This window comes from Orycteropus afer, unplaced genomic scaffold, assembly GCF_000298275.1.
Source record: "Orycteropus afer afer isolate SDZICR_OR568_19922 unplaced genomic scaffold, OryAfe1.0 scaffold00012, whole genome shotgun sequence".
Taxonomy (NCBI): Eukaryota; Metazoa; Chordata; class Mammalia; order Tubulidentata; family Orycteropodidae; genus Orycteropus; species Orycteropus afer.
Genome location: NW_006921599.1, coordinates 4,643,678 through 4,661,622, shown reverse-complemented (window position 1 = coordinate 4,661,622; position 17,945 = coordinate 4,643,678). Strand labels below are relative to the sequence as shown.

The 17,945-nt window shown below is 38.9% G+C and overlaps 1 protein-coding gene across 1 annotated transcript in view; it reads left to right on the top strand.

Annotated features, from left to right (window-relative positions):
* Positions 1–17,945, top strand: part of LOC103206733 (androgen dependent TFPI regulating protein) — a 134,922-nt gene that overhangs the window by 40,206 nt on the left and 76,771 nt on the right. The window lies entirely within an intron of this gene.

Here is a 17,945-nt window from a genome sequence, read left to right as displayed (position 1 = left end):
AGCTCAAGATTTTGCAACTGAATTTAGGAGCCAAGGTATTCCTTCTTAATTTCCTTCCCATGCAAAGCCTGGGAACTACAAACTTGCTATTTAAAAAAAAAAAAAAATACTGCATCAAAATTAGGCTTTGCTTGTTTGTTTTTGCACAAGGTCTATTTGCAATTAATTTGAAAATAAAAACTTTTTTTTATATATAAAGAGAAAAGAAAAGACATGGAACCATAAAAGCAGACAACTTCTTGGTGGCAGCAGACTTGAAAGAAAATTAACTTCACCAAGTAACATATAACAAAATTCCAACTGCTAGATATGAAATACAAAAAGCTTAAAAAAAAAAGAAAAAGAAATCTACCCCAACATCCAAAGACTATCTCACAGCTCAGCAGTGGCTTCTTAGCTAACACTTCATCAGGACAATACATCTCAAATGGAATTATGACTTACATATTTCCATAACTACATTTTCACTTGCTTTTTTATTTCCTCGTTTGTTTTTGATGGGCTGAATAGTTAACAGAACTTGTCCTGAGCTATTCAAGTCATTGATACTTGATTACCAGTAACAGTGACCTGGACAAGCAGGGTGGAACAAGGTCACCCTTGTCTTTGACAGATGACAAAGTCTGGGTTACTGCAGTCACATGGAGTAAGTAATTGTTCAAAGTCCTAGCTCACCTTCTCAACATATACAAGTGTATTTCCACTTGAGTATGGGACTAATGAAGAGGTCTCATTTCTAAGAAGAAATTGACATTACTGAAAAAAATAAACAGGAGGAAATCACAAAGGAATAGAGTATCAAAGTTCTTCAAAATCACAGAGTAGTTCTGGTTGTACAGTAGTTAAAACATTTGGTGGCTAACCAAAAGGTCAACAGTTCAAACCCACCAGAAGCTCTACAGGAGAACAATGAGGCAGTCTGCTTCTATAAAGATTTATAACCTTTAAAGCCCTATGGAGCAGTTCTGCTCTGTCCTATAGGGTTGCTATGAGTTGGAACTGACAACTGACTGAATGCCAGGTTTTTTTTTTTTTTTTTTTTCGGTTCAAGTTCACAGACTTTCTTAAACCCCCAACCATGCCATGGTCTTAAAATATATGCAACTACCAATCTGTAAAAACTACTCATTCCACTAACTCCATGCTCCTTACTATGAACTCCCCCAACAACAAAGAATAAAATTTATTTTCAATTTTAATGTATGCTCAGCTAGATGCCAATTATAGGTTGATTAATACACCCAAGTTCTGATCTTATTCAGAGTTTAGTTTCAAAAACTGTATAATCAATCTCAGCTCTCTGGGATCCCTCTCCTACCACCTTCCTCTGATCAAAGAACCCAATTTCCCAATTTAATCAGAGATACCTATGTATGGAATATTCCTGATTTTTTATAGCCTTTTTCACAGCATGTTTGTCAAGAATAAGCTCATGCAAAACCCACAAGTGTCTTTAGATAGCTCTAACATACAACAATTTGATTTTTACAAATGAAAAAAGTAAAAAAAGTGAGGTTAAGTGATTTCCCTGGGGTCATAGGGTTCATTCTGGTGGCACAGTGGTTAGGCACTCGGCTGCTAACTGTAAGGTCAGTGGTTACCACTCACCAGAACTCTATGGAAGAAAAGATCTGGTGATCTGATCCTGTAATGATCTCCGGCTAGGAAACTATAGGGCAGTTCTACTCTGTTGTGCAGGCTCACTGAGTCAGAACCAACATGACAGCATACAGTAGATCTCATAAGTGGCACAGCTAGGTTTTAAGTCCAAGGAAATTGATTCCTTGTTGTAAGTACAGAACTTGTGGTTTGATCTGGCTTTGTAATTCACCAAGCAAATCAAAAAGATGTCACTTTGCTGGATTAAAGTAGAGAAGTAAGAATTCTCACCTTAAAGAATCCCCATCTGTATGCTAATAAGCCAAAACTCGACTTAAGAAACTGAAGTGATTTGAAACAAGTGACTGAGCTGGATGTTACTAACATAAAAAGGCGCAATCTTGAAAGTGTCTTTTATTTGGACACAGACGTGTACATCAAACACCCTTTCCAGGCTTTTGTGAGGTCATCTAGTAGTTTTCTGACAACTAAGCTTGCCATTTCTTTAGAGCTCCATTTTCCACATTGTAGGGAGGTTGGATTTCCTCCAAATAGATATGAGGATGGCACCCAGCATTGTGACCTTGTTAAATAGCCATATGGATTTTTAAAATAATTTTGGAAGCAGATAAATGGCTAATGTGCATTATACTCGTGAGCTAATTAGCAAGGCGGATACTGTACCATGCAGATCCTTAATTATTTTTGTGCCTTTACTACTTGGGGGCTTCTGTGAGCCATGCTTGTTGTTCCTTGGCTAATGGTGTAAGCTGAATCTATAAGAGAGAAGAGGCTAGAACCAGAAATGGAAGAGTGGTGACCAAGAGCAATGAAAAGGAAGCAGCATGCCTTGGACCAGACACAGTCCCCTCTGTGTTTCTATTAATTAAATTGGAGAAATTCACAAAAGAATCATGTCTAGAAAAATTTTGGTGTCAGCAAAACTAGCATTGGGTGTTTCTAATATGGTCATCTCCTAACTCCATGCTTACTTCTTGGTGTCCATTTCAAGCTCCAGTGTTCTCATGACTGTCTCTTGTCCTATCTCCTCTTTGGACATTCTCCATCCCCTCTTTAAATTCTTCTACAGTATTACCCCGAGGAATGCTCTCTGCTAAATTATTATTTATTTTTTATGGTCACAAGGGTTTTTAAAATTTAAATATTTGTACGTAGCTTGTTTTTAGTTTACATTTTTATTATAGTAAAATATTCATAAAACTCACCAGGTTAACCATTTTTAAGTGTACATTTCAGTAGCATTAATTATATTTACAATTTTGTTGCAACTATCTATTTCCAGAACATTTTATCACTCCAAGCAGAGACTCTGTACCCATTAAACAATGACTCCTCATTTTCCCCAACTTCCAGCCCCTGGTAACTTTTATTCACCTTTATGTCTCTATGAATTTGCCTGTTCTAGATACATTGTATGAGTGACATTATATACTATTTGTCCTTATTTCACTCAGCATAATGTTGTCAAGGTCCTCCATGCTGTGGCTTGTGTAAGAACTTCATCCCTTTCTATGGCTGAATAATTATTGCATGTATGTACCACATTTTGCTTATCCATTCATTTGTTGATGGACACCTGGGCTGTTTCCACATTTTGGCTATTGTGAATAGTGCTACAGTGAACATTGGTGTACACATTTCTGTTTGAGTCCCTGCTTTCAATTATTTGAGCATATACCTAGGAGTGGAATTACTAGCTTGTATGATAATTCTAAGGAGCTTTGGTTGTGTAATGCCTAGAGCACTTGACTGCTAACCAGAAGGCTGACGGTTCAAACCCACCAGCTACTCCTTGGAAGGAAGGTTGGGCAATCTACTTCTGTAGTGATAATGCCTCAGAAACCCAAGGAGGGGTCACTATGAGTCGGATCCAATTCCATGGCAGTGAGGGTTTTTTTTTTTTCATATAAGAATTATTACCTTACAGAACCAGCATCATGCTTTCCTCAAGTTTCCTTCATTTTACAACAGCCCTTATGCTTGTAATTCTAGACTTAGCTTTGAAATCTTTCCCATTGCCATTTGTGATGTTGCCCTGGGTTTTATGAATAGTATTTGTCAAATTAAGAAATAAGACTCTCCCTTTGGAGAAAGTAGTTCTAGAACTTCATGACTAATCCCAAGTCATTGGACTCCTCCCAGCACCACCCTTTAGCTCATTGGATACTTGTCATTGCAGTAGGCCATTCTAAGCTGAGTGTCATCTCTAATGGGCACTTTCCAGCTGTTGTTATGTATTCAGAACAAATAGTAACATCCATGCTGGTGAGATAGATGCATCAATCACAGGCAGACTATCTTGGCTGATGACCTCACAGCTTCATTTGGTACCTGGTTGTCTTATTTAAAGTAGATCACCCTAATAGTTTCATTGCTAAGCAGTTCTCTAGTCTTCATGAAAGAAGGGAAAGAATAGCAAAGTATTCCTCCAGGTTTTGCCAGGAAAACATTGACTCCTCTGGTTTTATCTAAATGACTGCTAAAGATAGAATCAGAGCACAGAGTTAAATAGCAGTAGAAGGACTTAAGCAACTGAAGAAACTATCAAATCATGACCTAAGGAGAACCATGAAATTTGTTTCTCTGGCCATCAACCCAATTGTTCAAGTTACCCCTGAAGAAGAAATGAAATGGATCACAGAAACTTCTGGAACCCCCTTTGCAAGCCCTTCTGAAAACAGTACACGATCCTTGAGAATGTGGGTGTGAGCACTCTATAATCTGTTAAGGATTGCAAAAATATAAGTTTGCAATGAAACTTAAGAATTCCCAGCCAATAGCTCTCATTCTTCTCTCCATATGTGAGCAGTTTTACAACTAAAAAGCTTCATTTGTGTTAATGCAAGTTTCAAAACAATCTGCTATTGGGAGACAGACCTCACCTTGGCTCTTCATATTGGGGAAGCTACCAAATACAGCTACTTAATATACTTAATTATTTCATGTGGTGTCATTTATTCACTTAAAAAAATATTATTAAGCATTTACCATGTATGTAACTGGGGTCTTGGTGATTCAGTGGCAAAATTCTTGCCTTCTACATGGGAGACCTGGGTTTAATTCTCAGACAATGCGCCTCATATGTAACCACCACCCATTTGTCAAAGGAGACGTGCACATTCCTATGATGCTGAACAGGTTTCAGAAGAGCTTCCAGACAAATGGACTAGAAAGAAAGGCGTAGCAATCTACTTCCAAAAATAAGCCAATGAAAATACTGTGGAAGACAGTGGTCCAATTTGTAGGCAATCTTGGGGAAGGAGTAGGACAGGCTGTATTTCATTCTGTTGTGCATGAGGTCACCATGAGTTGAGGCCAACTCAATTGCAGCTAATGACATTGTGTGTAACACTGTGATCAATGCTTGGCAAGGGTTTTGACTTCTAGCTCTCTGAAATCTTGTTGAGACTGGTATGTGCACACAAAGTGGAAATCATAAAATAACAGTTAAAAACAAACATGAGATGATATAGGTCACATGATTGTTGCCAATCAAACAACATAGAAAGGAGAGCTGCTAAGCCCATTGTGTCCTAGCCTGGCTGTGATTGACATATGAGACCTGCCTGGACAGCCAGAACACCTTTGAGCCCTTTCTTGGGAATGCTGGGGAATCAAGATGCCAAGGGAGTGAAACTCTAAATTATGTAATTTCTTTCTCAGTCAGAGCACGTAAGATGTGGTAAATCACTAGAATTCAGACCCAACCTCAGATTTTCTTTTTCTCTCCCACTCAAAAGCTTGGAGTGATGAGAAATTGCTAGACTGCTGAATAGAGGTAGTCAAGTTCTGATGAGCAACAAGAAAATCAACTGTGGGCTTGTCAACACCAAAGACTTTCTTCATCAAGCATTCCAAGCCCCTCTCACACACCTTGCTTATCCCCTACCTTGACCTAGTCCTCCTCTGGGCAAAGGAGACCCACAATCTAGGAAAGCAAATAATAGTAAGGATATCTGTGGTTTTCAACCTTTACATTGTAGGCTTCTTTGTGAATCTGATTAACATCTGTGGCCCATTCCCAAGGAAAATTAAAAATACTCATAAAATTGAGTTGCTGGGTGGAGCAAATAGTTAATGCTCTCAGCTACTAATCAAAAAGTTGGAGATTTGAGTCAACCCAGAGGCACCTCAGAAAAAAGGCCTGGCAATATATTTTTGAAAAATCAGCCATTGCAAACCCTACGGAGAACAGTTCTACTCTGACACATATGGAGTTGCCATGAATTGGTGTTGACTCGAGACAACTGGTTGATTGGTTATCTATCTATATCTATCTATCCATCCATCTATCATCTAGCTAATGTACATAATAATAAGCAAGACATTTGACTTTAATATAAGGAAGTGCTAACAAGTATTTATCAAGTACTTACAATGTACTTGACCCTGTTCTAGTTGCTGAGGATACAGCAATAAACAAGGTCATTAAAAAAAAACACTTGTCATAGCAAGTTTTATCTTCTTCTCTCTCAATCTATCACTCACTCTCCTTATCTATGTATCTGTCCATCTATCCATCTATCTTTCTAAGGAGTTTTGGTGGCAAAAAGCTTAAGCACTCAGCTGCTAACCAAAAGGTTGGCAATTAGAACCCACTCAGCCAGCCTGTAAGAGAAAGACTTGAAGATCTACTTTCATAAAGATTGTAGCCATGTAAATCCTATGAGGCCCTTCAACTTGGTCATGTGGGATCTCTATGAGATCAAAATTGGCTCAATAGCACCTAACAACATCTATCTATCTATTTATATTGCATTTCACTTATTTATCTTGTTTGCATTTTAAAAGTTTCACACCCACTGCTATGTAGAACACAGACTATAACGATGAGCACAGACAGAGGAGGGAAGAAAGTAAAGACCAGTTAGAAGGCTCATAGCAAAGTGCTGTTAGAGATGATGGAGGCTTGGACTAGGCAGAGTTGATGTGACTGTGTTCAGGATAGATCCTAAATGTCGAACCAACATGATTCACTGAATTAAGGCAAAAAGAGAAGGTGTAAGTTTTTAGCCTAAACAACAGCTAGAGGGTGTTATGGATTGAAAAGTGTTCCCAAAAAATGTGTATTGTAAATTCTAACCCCTGTGCTTATAATCCTATTTGGGAATGGGTTTTCTTTGTTATGATAATGAGGCAGGATTAGTGTTGTTGTTGTTTGCCGTTGAGTCGCCCGACTCATAGTGACCCCTCCTTGGGTTTCCGAGGCAGTATCACTACAGAAGTAGGATTGCCCAACCTTCCTTCTGAGGAGTGGCTGGTGGGTTTGAACCGCCAGCCTTCTGGTGAGCAGTCAAGTGCCTTAGGCACTATGCTACCAGAGCTCCTAAGGATTAGTGTAAGGTATGTTTTAAATTTCTCTTTTTGAGATATACAAGAGCAGATTAATCAAGTAATCAAGCAAGCACAAATGGAGGAGAAGACACACAGTGCACAATTACCAAGGAACCTAGGAATAGATGCTAAAATGGGACAAGGACTTTCCTCCAGAGCCAACAGAGAGAGCAAGCTTCAGACTTCTAGGCTCCTAACCTGTGAGAAAAATTTCTTTTTGTTAAAGCTACCCACTTGCAATATTTCTGTTACAACAGCACTAGATAATGAAGATAAAGGATATAAATAGAGTTGCTAGGGGATGTGTAAGGACTGTGGGGGAAGGAATCAATTGTTCTGTTTGGATACATTAAGTCCAAGATGCCTATTACATTATGAAGTGAAAATGCCAACCAAATAGGCAGTGGGCATATAAACTAAGGAAGATTTCTAAGCTAGTCACATAAATTTGGTTGTCTTCAACATAAAGATTGCTTTTAAAGTTAAGCTGAAGGAAAACGATCGATGTAATCCAACACATAAATAAAACAAAGGAAAAGAGCCACTTGATCATATTTGTTGATGTAGACAAGGCTTTTGATAAAATTCAACACCCATTCCTGATTTAAAAAAAAAAAAAAACACTTTCAGCAAAACAGAAAGGAAATTCCTCAGCATAATTAAGGTCATATATGCAAAATCAATGGCTAACATTATTCTCAATGGAGATAGACTGAAAATATTCCCCTTGTGAACAAGAATCAAACAAGGATGCCCTTTATCACCACTCCTATTCAACATTGTTTTGGAAGTCCTAGCCAGGACAATAAGGGAAGAAAAGGAAATAAAAGGTATCCAAATTTATAAGAAAGAAGTAAAACGATCTCTATTTGCAGATGATATGATCCTATACATAGCAAATCCCCAAAACTGCAAGAAAACTACTGGAACTAATTGAAATATTTAGAAAGTAGCAAGATACAAGATCAATATAAAAAAATCAGTGAGAATCCTCTATACCAACAAAGAGAACTCTGAAAAAGAAAAACACTACCATTTACGATGTGTTGTTGTTGTTATTTGCCATCGAGTTGGCCCCGACTCCTAGTGACCCCTCCTTGGGTTTCCAAGACAGTTATCACTATGGAAGTAGGATTGCTCAACTAACCAAACCCAAACCCAAACCCACTGATTCCAACTCACAGTAATGCACATTGGGTTTCCAAGGCTGTTAATCTTTATGGAAGTAGATTGCCTCATCTTCCTCCCGTAAAGCAGGTGGTAGGTTTGAACTGCCAATCTTCTGGTTAGCAGCCAAATGCCTTACCCACTATGCCACCAGAGCTCCCAAAAAGATGAACTACTTAGGAATAAACCAAATCAGAGATATAATAGACTCATACAAAGAAAACTACAAAACACTACTACAAGAAACTAAAAAAGACCTACATAAATGAAAGAACATACCATACTCATGGATAGGAAGACTTATCATTGTGAAAATTTCAATACTACCCAAAGAAATCTATAGATATAATGCAATTCCAATCCAGATTCCATCAACATTCTTCAAGGAGGTGGAAAAATCATTAACTAACTTTATATGGAAAAGAAAGAGACCTCAGATAAGCAAAGCACTATTGAAGAACAACAACAACAAAGTAGGAGGTCTAACTGATCTCAAAACCTACTATATGGTCATGGTAGTCAAAACAGCCTATTATTAGTACAATGAAAGACAGATAGACTAGTGGAACAGAATTGAGAACCCAGAAGTAAATCCATCCATCTATGAATAGCTGATCTTTGACAAAGAAACAAAATCCATTAAATGGAAGGAAAGACAGTCTATTTAACAAATGCTGCTGGCAATACTGGGTTTCATTTTCAGAAAAATGAAACAAGATCAATACCTCACACTATATAAAAAAACTAATTCAAGATGGATCAAAGACCTCAATGTAAAACCTAAAACTATAAATATCATCAAGGAAAAAATAAGGACAAATTTAAGGCCCTAATTTTTGGTATAAATAAATTATCAAACATAACCAAAAATGCACTAGCAACAGAAGATAAACTAGATCACTGGAACCTTCTTAAAATTAAATTCTTATGCACGTCAACAGATTTCTCCAAAAGAGTTAAAAAAAAAAAAAAAAAAACTATGGGAAAAAAAGTATTTGGCATTGATTTATCAAAAAAGGGACATATCTCTAAAATTTATAGAAAACATATATCTTGACAACAGAAAAAAAAAAATCCAATTAAAATATGGGCAAAGGACATGGACAGATACTTCACAAAAGAAGACATTCTGGCAGCCAATAACTATAGGAAGAAATGTTTATGATCATTAGCCATTCCAAGGACCAAAAAACCCAACCCACTGTCATCAAGTTGATTCTGACTCATAGTGACCCCCACTGGGTTTCTGGGGCTGTAAACCTTTATGGGAAAACAACAATGAGATACCATCTCACCCCAGCAACTTAATAGCAAAGTTCAGTAAGATGATAAGACAGAAAATAGCAAATGCTGGAGAGGATGCAAAGAGATTGGAACACTCATATACTGCTGGTAGGACTATAAAGTGGTGCAACCTCTGTGGAAAATGGTATGGCACTTCCTTATAAAGTTGGAAATAGAAATGCATTTGATCCATCAATCGCACTCCAAAACCAAAAGAAAACTCACTGCCATCAAATTGATTCTGACTCATAGTTACCCCTAAGAACTCCAAGGCTGTAAATATTTAAGGAAGTAGATTGCTTCATCTTCCTCCCACTGGACAGCTGGTGGTTTAAACTACTTACTTTCTAGTTAGCAACCAAATGTCTTATCCACTGCACCACCAGAGGTCCTTTAGCAATTGGACTAGTAGATATATATCCTAAAGAAATGACAGCTGGGACATGAATTAATATATGCACACTCATGTTTATCGCAGCACTATTCACAATAGCAAAGAGATGGAAACAACCTAATTACCCATCAATGGATGAATGGATAAACAAACTATGGTAGATACATGAAATGGAATATTATACAATGTTAAAGAATGATGAAGAATCCACCAAACACTACATAATGTGGATAAAACTGGAGGACATTATGCTGAGTGAAATGTCAATCACAAAATGACAAATATTGTATGAATCCACTATTATAAAAAGTCAAGAAAAGGTTTACACACATAAATAAATATTCTTTAATGATTGTCAGTGATGAGAGGAGAAGGGAAAGAAAATCTCTAACTAGATAAAAGAGGGTGACTAGCACAAAATCTCTAAGGAAAAGGAAGACACAGAGAGGTGCACAAGAATAATAGACAACAAAGGCAAATACTATTATACACACAATTGTGCATTATCAATAATAACAAACAATCACAATTGGATACACAGACAGGACAGATGAAAATGTATGGGTAGGCAAAAGGGGCTATGACCATGACCATGAACAGATACAGATTTTGAGATGATATTTCTACATATGTGTTGGTATGTATTATAAAAATATTCATGTACAGAATTTCTTAGACTAAGTGCAGTATATATATATATGTAAACCAAACTCACTGCCATCAAAGACTGGGCAATCTACTTACGTAGAGATACTGCCTTGGAAACCCAAGGAGGGGTCGCTAAGAGTCAGGATTGACTTGATGACAGCAAGTTTTTTTTTTTTGTATATATATATATATATATATATATGTGTGTGTGTGTGTGTGTGTGTGTGTATATATATATATATATATATATATATATATATATATGAGAGAGAGAGGAGAGAGAGAGTTTTGTCTCAAGCAAATGGCTCATATGGTTGTAGAGACTGGTAAGGCCCAAGTCTATGGGTCAGATGTCAGGCTGTAGGCTTCTCTGCTGACTCACATAGCTACAGGGGCTAATGAAGCCAAGATCAGCAGGCAATATAGCAGGCTGTTGGGTGCAGAGACTGACAAATCCAAGATTGGCAGGTAAGATGACTCACAGGCTATGAAGACAACAATCCCAAGATCAGCAGACAATATAACAGGCTGCTGGTTCAAGTCCAAAAAACCAGAAGTCAGATGATGAACCAGATGCAGGATCCAGATTGAGCAAAATGTTAGAGAGCTTTTCCAGAACATCCATATATATTGGAAGCAGGCCACACATCCAAGGAAACACTCTTTCAATGGATTGACTGCTCATAGCAGATCTCATTATGGAAGTGATTACATTTTATTATGTCTCATCATGGGGAATGACTACATCATAACTGCCAAACCACTGAGAATCATGGCCCAGCCAGGGTGACACACAACCTAACCATCACAGTAGAGCAAACAGGGGGCAAAGTTATGAAAATTTCTTAGCCATAACCAAAAACCTTGAGGGAATTAGTGGCTGGACCTGAAGGCTCAAGACCATAGTTATGGGGAACATCAAGGTTCACTGGCATACCATAGTCCACAAAAACAATGTTCTACATCCTATTCTGCTGAGTACAACTGAGGTCTTAAAAGCTTGCCAGTGGCTAGGATGCAACTATTAGTCTCTCCCCATCTGCCCATCATTAGCAAAGAAGAGTGAAGAAAATCAAAGACACATGGAAACAATTTGTCCAAGGTGCTAGTGGACCAATGTGAACCTCAGCCTCCATGACCTGAGACCAGAAGAACAAGTTGGTGCCCAGCTACCACTGCTGACCACTCTCAAAGAGATCACAATAGAAGATCCTGAACAAAGTAGGAGAAAAGTGTGGAACGAAACTCAAAATCATAAAAAAAAGACAAGGTTGACTGGTCTGAGACATTGGTGGAACCTCAAGACTATGGCTTTTAATCACTCTTCAAGTCTGGAACTGAACTCAACCCTGTGGCTCAACTTTCAACCAAACACTAGACAGGCTTATGGGTTGAACAGTAACACCAGGGAGTTACACACCTCCATAGAACAGTCAACTATATGAGATCAAAAAGGCAGCGTTTGCTCAAGGATAAAGCTGAGAAGGCAGGAATAGATTGGAAAGAAGGATAAATGGAAATGGTAAACACAGGAAGGAAGTGGAAAGAGTCTTGTTCTATTACGGGGACTGAATTCAACATCATGAAATAAAACATGTATGAATAGTTGAATGGAAAACCAATTTGATATGTAAACTTTCACTCAAATCACAATAAAAAGTTAAAAAAAATTAAGCTGAATAAGATCACCTATGGAATAATTTGGATTGACAACAGTGGCTGCAACGATGGGCTCAGGTATAGCAGGAATTGTGAGGCTGGCACAAGACTGGGCAGTTTTTGTTCTGTTGTACATGGGGTCACTATGAGTCAGAGATGACTCCATGGCACCTAACCACAACAATGGAATAATTATGAGTGGAGAAGCTATCCCAGCATTAAATCTTAAAGCATCCCACCTTTCAGTGTTTGGGAAGAAGAACAAGAGAATTCAACAAATGAGACTGAAAAGGCAGCACCAGTGAGCTAGGAGGGAAACCAGTGCCTTTTCTCTTGGCAGTCATGTTAACACAGAAGAAATATCTTATGTCAAAAGCTGCTGAAGGTCAAGTAAGGTGGTATTGTAACATGACCTGAGTAAGGATTTTCCATTGCATATGGCAATATCAAACTCCCCAGTAACCTGCACAAGAGAAGTTTTGATGGAGTGGTAGAGGGAGGCAGAGGCTGGATAATGCTGCATGTGTGTGTTTCCCTATTGCTGCTGTAACAAAATGACACAAACATAGTGCCTTGAAAAAAGAAAAAACTCACTTTGCTATTGAGTGAATTCAACTCATAGTGACCCCTTCTTGGCTTTCCAAGGTGGTATCTCTACAAAAGTAGATTGCCCAGTTTTCCTTCCAAGGATTGGCTGGTGGATTTGAACTGCCAGCCTTCTGGTTAGCAGTCAAGTGCCTTAGGCACTGAGCCACTAGACCTTCTTAGTGGCTTAAATAATACAGATTTATTATCTTACAGTTCTGGAGATCAGAAGTCTGAAATGGGTCTCAGGGAGTGAAATCAAGGTGTCAGCAGAGCTGCATTCCTTCTGGAGGTTCTAGAGGAGAATCTGTTTCCTTGCCTTTCCCAGCTTCTACAGGCTGCCATAGTCCTTGCTTCAAAGAGCATCACTCCAAGCTCTACTTCTACCACCACATCTCCTTTTCCTCTGCTTCTTTCTTCAGATCACCTTTCTTCTCTGCCTCTGCTTCAGTGATCACATTGCCTTCTCCTACAGCCCTCTTATAAGGACCCTTGTGATTACACTAGGCCCACTCAGATAATCATGAATAATCTCCTCATCTCAAGATCTTTAATCTTATCACATCTGCAAAATCCCTTTTGTCATATAAGATAAAATATTCACAGATTCTAGAGATTAGGAAGAAGACATCTTTGGGGACCATGATTCAGCCTACATGGAGTCCCTGGGTGGTACAAATGGTTAAAGCACTCCACTACTAACCAAAAGACTGGCTGTTGGAACCCAACCAGAGATACCTTGCAAGAAAAGCCTGGTGATCTGTTTTTGAAAGGTCACAGCTTTGAAAACTCTATGGAGTGCAGTTATACTGTGACTCATGGTATTGCCATGAGTCAGAATTGACTGTGTTAACTGGTCTTTATTTTTTCTTTCTTTTTTAAATTGTGATTTGGGTGAATATTTACAGAACAAATTCATTTTCCATACAGCAGTTCATATACATTTTGTTTCATGACATTGATTGCAATCCCCATAATGTAACAGCTCTCTTCTCCCTTCCTCCTTGTGGTTACCTTTTCCCTGTGTCCTTCTTTCCTATGCATTCCTGCCCTCTGAGCTATCTCCTTGTGCAAATATTGCCTTTCTGGTCTCCCACGGTTGGTTGTTCTAAGGAGCATACCTACTTGGTGTAAATGTTCACCTTATACACCTGTCTATTGTTTGGCTGGGAGCTCTGGTGGTGTAGTGCCTAAGGCATTTGACTGCTAACAAGAAGGCTGGTGGTTCAAACTCAACAGCCACTCCATGAAGACTGAGCAATCTACTTCCATAGAGATGTTGTTATTATTGTTATGTACTGTTGAGTCAGACCTGACTCATAGGGACCCCTCCTTGAGTTTCCAAGGCAGTATCACTACGGAAGTAGATTGCTCAACCTTCCTTCCGAGGAGTGGCTGGTGGGTTTGAACTGCCAGCCTTCTGGTTAGCAGTCAAATGCCTTAGGCACTATGCTACCAGAGCTCCAACTGCTTCAGAAATCCAAGGGGAGGTTGCTATGAGTCAGAGTCAACCCGACAGCAGTGAGTTTGGGTTTTATTTTTTTGTTGTTTAACTGGAAGCCACAAGAGTGAGTTCAATTCCAGGCCATAATTCTGGAAGTTTCACCAGTCTCTATCACACCAGTAAGCTTGGTCTTTTTTTTATGATTTTGAGTTTTGTTCCACATTTTCTTTCACTCTATCTAGAATCTCCAATTTTGATCCCTTTCCAAGTGGTTGACAGTGGTAGCCAGGCACCATCTAGTTCTAGTCTCAGGGTCATGTAGGTTGAAGTTCACATGGTCCACTAATCCCTTGGATTAATTGCTTCTGTGTTTCTTTGGTTTTCTTCATTCTTCTTTGCTCTAAATGAGACAAGACCAATTGTTGGATCTCAGATGGCTGCTTGATGCTAACTGGTTTCACTCTGCTTACCTACATACACTGTATCATGATAAGACTATTTAATGCAAACTTAGGTCTCTACATTTTACTCTCCCAACTTTGAAAAGCTTGTCTAACATTATATATAACAAAGGATTGCATTTGTTCAGTTTTACAAAAATAATAATGACTTATACTCTAAGATTTTTCTTTTTGAAAAGTTATGCAGTATCCATCAATAGGAGTTAAGGCATTATATAATTTAGTGTTAATTGTTGTATGATACAGATAAAAGGTGTAGTTATAGTGAAAAGGGGGAAATTCAAAAAGGCTCGAGTTGGAGATGGAGATAATTGTTTCTTAAAGGGTATTGATAAGTAATGAGAGTGAGAAAGGATATTTCTAGATATTGATAATGTCAACTCCTAATTCAGGCTTTTCTAGGAGCTCCTACCCGCCCTCTTTCCTTCCACTTCCCCTCACTGCCTCTATTCCTTCAGAGAGAATTGTTGGACAAGTTTCAGCCTTCCAAAAATTATGACAAAGAAACACAAAAAGACTCTGTGTAGCACCTCTCCAGGGAACAGTAGGCCTTCCTTTGCAAATGGTATGAGTCAGTAGCGAATCTCATCTTAGTACCTGCCAAAGGAGCCAGATTCCCCCCACCCATGCTGTCTTAAAGAATGTCAGCCTCCATTGTTTTCTCTGTGACACTGGCCTAGAGCATGAGCAGGGAAGGGGAAGAGAAGAAGAGAAGCAGGAGAGTAGAGGCTTTACCACAAATACAGAGAACACATCCTCTAAACTGTTACGAACACTCTGAGGTGTAGATGAATTTTGACCAGATGCTCCTCTTCACAGCCAGAACCAAAAGGCCCACACAGCCACCACACACCCCTCCCCAAACACACACAGAGCAGCAGGTGCCTCATTTGGGTATTAAAATGATGCTTCCTTTAGAGAGAGTAGAGAAAACCTGGAGGCCATGTCACACATATGGGATCCTTATTCTAAAGAAAGGGACTGTGTCTCTATGTCCATGCAAAAAGGGCACAGAAGTGGCATCTTATGACCTCCTCTAACTTCACAAGGAGACAGAATCACCATCAGCAGCCCAAGGCTTATTCCTATGAGGCCAAATATGCTGCTACTCTCCAAAATTTTTACCAATTCTGACACCAATCATCCCTCCCATGGCACTCACTACTTCTCAACTGGGTTTAATAATTCATTGCAATGGCCACATAGAACTCACAGACAATACTCACGATTATGGGGTTTATTAGGGAAGTAACAGTTTACAACTTAGAATACAGTTCTTCCACCAGAACAGTCTCCCCACTGCTATGCCCTCAGGCATGCCTCTCTGGCCCTTGGCCTCTTGGCTTGGCCTCTGCCCTGCTTGAGCAAGTGTGTTACAAAGCTCTTTTAGCTCTACCATGGGTACACCTACATGTACCCCACTTTGCCAGCAAGCCTCTTGCTCAAGGGTACTCAGCTTTCTTGCTCTGTGAGATAGGCAAGGTGCTGCTCTGTCTCATGCCCCTTGCTTCCACTGCTGCCATCTCTCAGTCAGGCATTTCTGCTGGGGCATCTCTGCCAAGGGAGGTCCAGTGCAGGGATCTCAGGTCCAAGGACACGCTCCACTTCACCTCCAGCTCTTCTCTCTTGATGGCAGTGAGACCCCCCTTTCTGCCTCTAGGAAGGCTCATTTTAAGCCTGGCAGAATAACAAGACTAACCAATCCCAACATCAGAGTTTTTCACACCTTATTTGCATGGTCTCACCCAGTGGTCTGGTGAGAGTTATAGAATCTATGGCTATAAATGCTCTACCAAGTAATTCACTGAACCACAGACCAATAAATCATTCATTAAACTCTCATAATGGACTAGGCACAGACTAGGCACAAGGTGTTGAATTAAGAATAAAAGATAATGTTCCCACTGTGAAAGTCATAGAAAGCAAAGGAGCGGATCACATGGTGTCGCCAACAAGCACAGATTCAATGAATGTTTTGAGCACAGTTTTAGATGGCTTCCCACTGGTTAGATTAGGAACATTAATGAACGGAGACTTGAGCTGGATTTCAAAGATAGGTTAGGACTCTGATAAGTGCATGAGCCAGCAACTGATGTCTAAACAGAAGGACATATGGGCCAAGGCAGACAAGAGACACAGCCCAAAACATGCTCAGGGTACCGTGACTAAGTAGATCAGTTTGACAAAAGCAGAGATAACTAAGAAAAAGTGGAGGATAGGTGTGGGAGGGCATGTTGAATCAAATGTTGAAGAGCATGAGTGCTAAGAATTTTTTCTTCTAAATTGTATTTATTTTTTAGTTGTTGAGAATATACAAAAGAAAACATACATCAATCCAACAATTTCTACATGTATAATTTAGGGACACTGATTATACTCTTGTATATACTGATTATACTCTTGTGCATCATTCTCACCCTCCTTTTCTGTGCCATTCTTCCCTCATTAACATAAACTCACTGCCCCCTAAATTTCCTATCTAATATTTCAAGTTGCTATTGTCAATTTGATTCCATAGAGATACAGATATACCTTAGAGACAGACATTATGGGTTTGATTCCAAACCACCACAATAAAGCAAATATCACAATGAAGTGAGTCACACAAATCTTTTGGTTTCCATGTGCATTTGAAATTTACATTCACATTATACTGTAGTCTATTAAATGTTCAGTGACATTATGAAAAAGTTTAAAATATTGTGAGAATTGCCAAAATATGACACAGAGACACAAAGCAAGCACATGCTGTTGGAAAAATGGCGCCAATAGACTTGCTCAATGCATGCAGGTTGCCACAAACGTCAATTTGTAAAAAAATTTAGTATCTGTGAAGCACAATAAAGCAAAGCACAATAAGATGAGCTATAACTGTACTTCTTAAAAGTGCATAATGCCCAAGGAAGACCATTTTTACTAATTAAGCTAAATTACAGTTTGGTTTTAAGATGACTTCAAGGGATATTTTTGGTTTAAGATTTAAAAACTATCTCAGGGCAATAGTTTAAGGGGTTCATCCACCCTCCATGGCTCCAAAAAGCCTGAAGTTCATTAAAATTTTAAATTCCATTCTTCATTTTCCCCCTTTTGATCAGGATTCTTCTCTGGAATCTTTGCTCAAAATGTTCAATGATGATAGCCAGGCACCATCCAGTTCTTCTGATCTCATGGCAACAAAAGCAGTTTTTTTGTGGCTGTAATTAGCCAAAATTTTTTTTTGGCTAAAAAACAAACAAACAAACTCACTGCCATGAAGTCGGATACGACTCATAACTTGACGCATTCCTTGGGTTTCCGAGGCGGTATCACTACAGAAGTAGATTGCCCAACCTTCCTTCTGAGGAGTGGC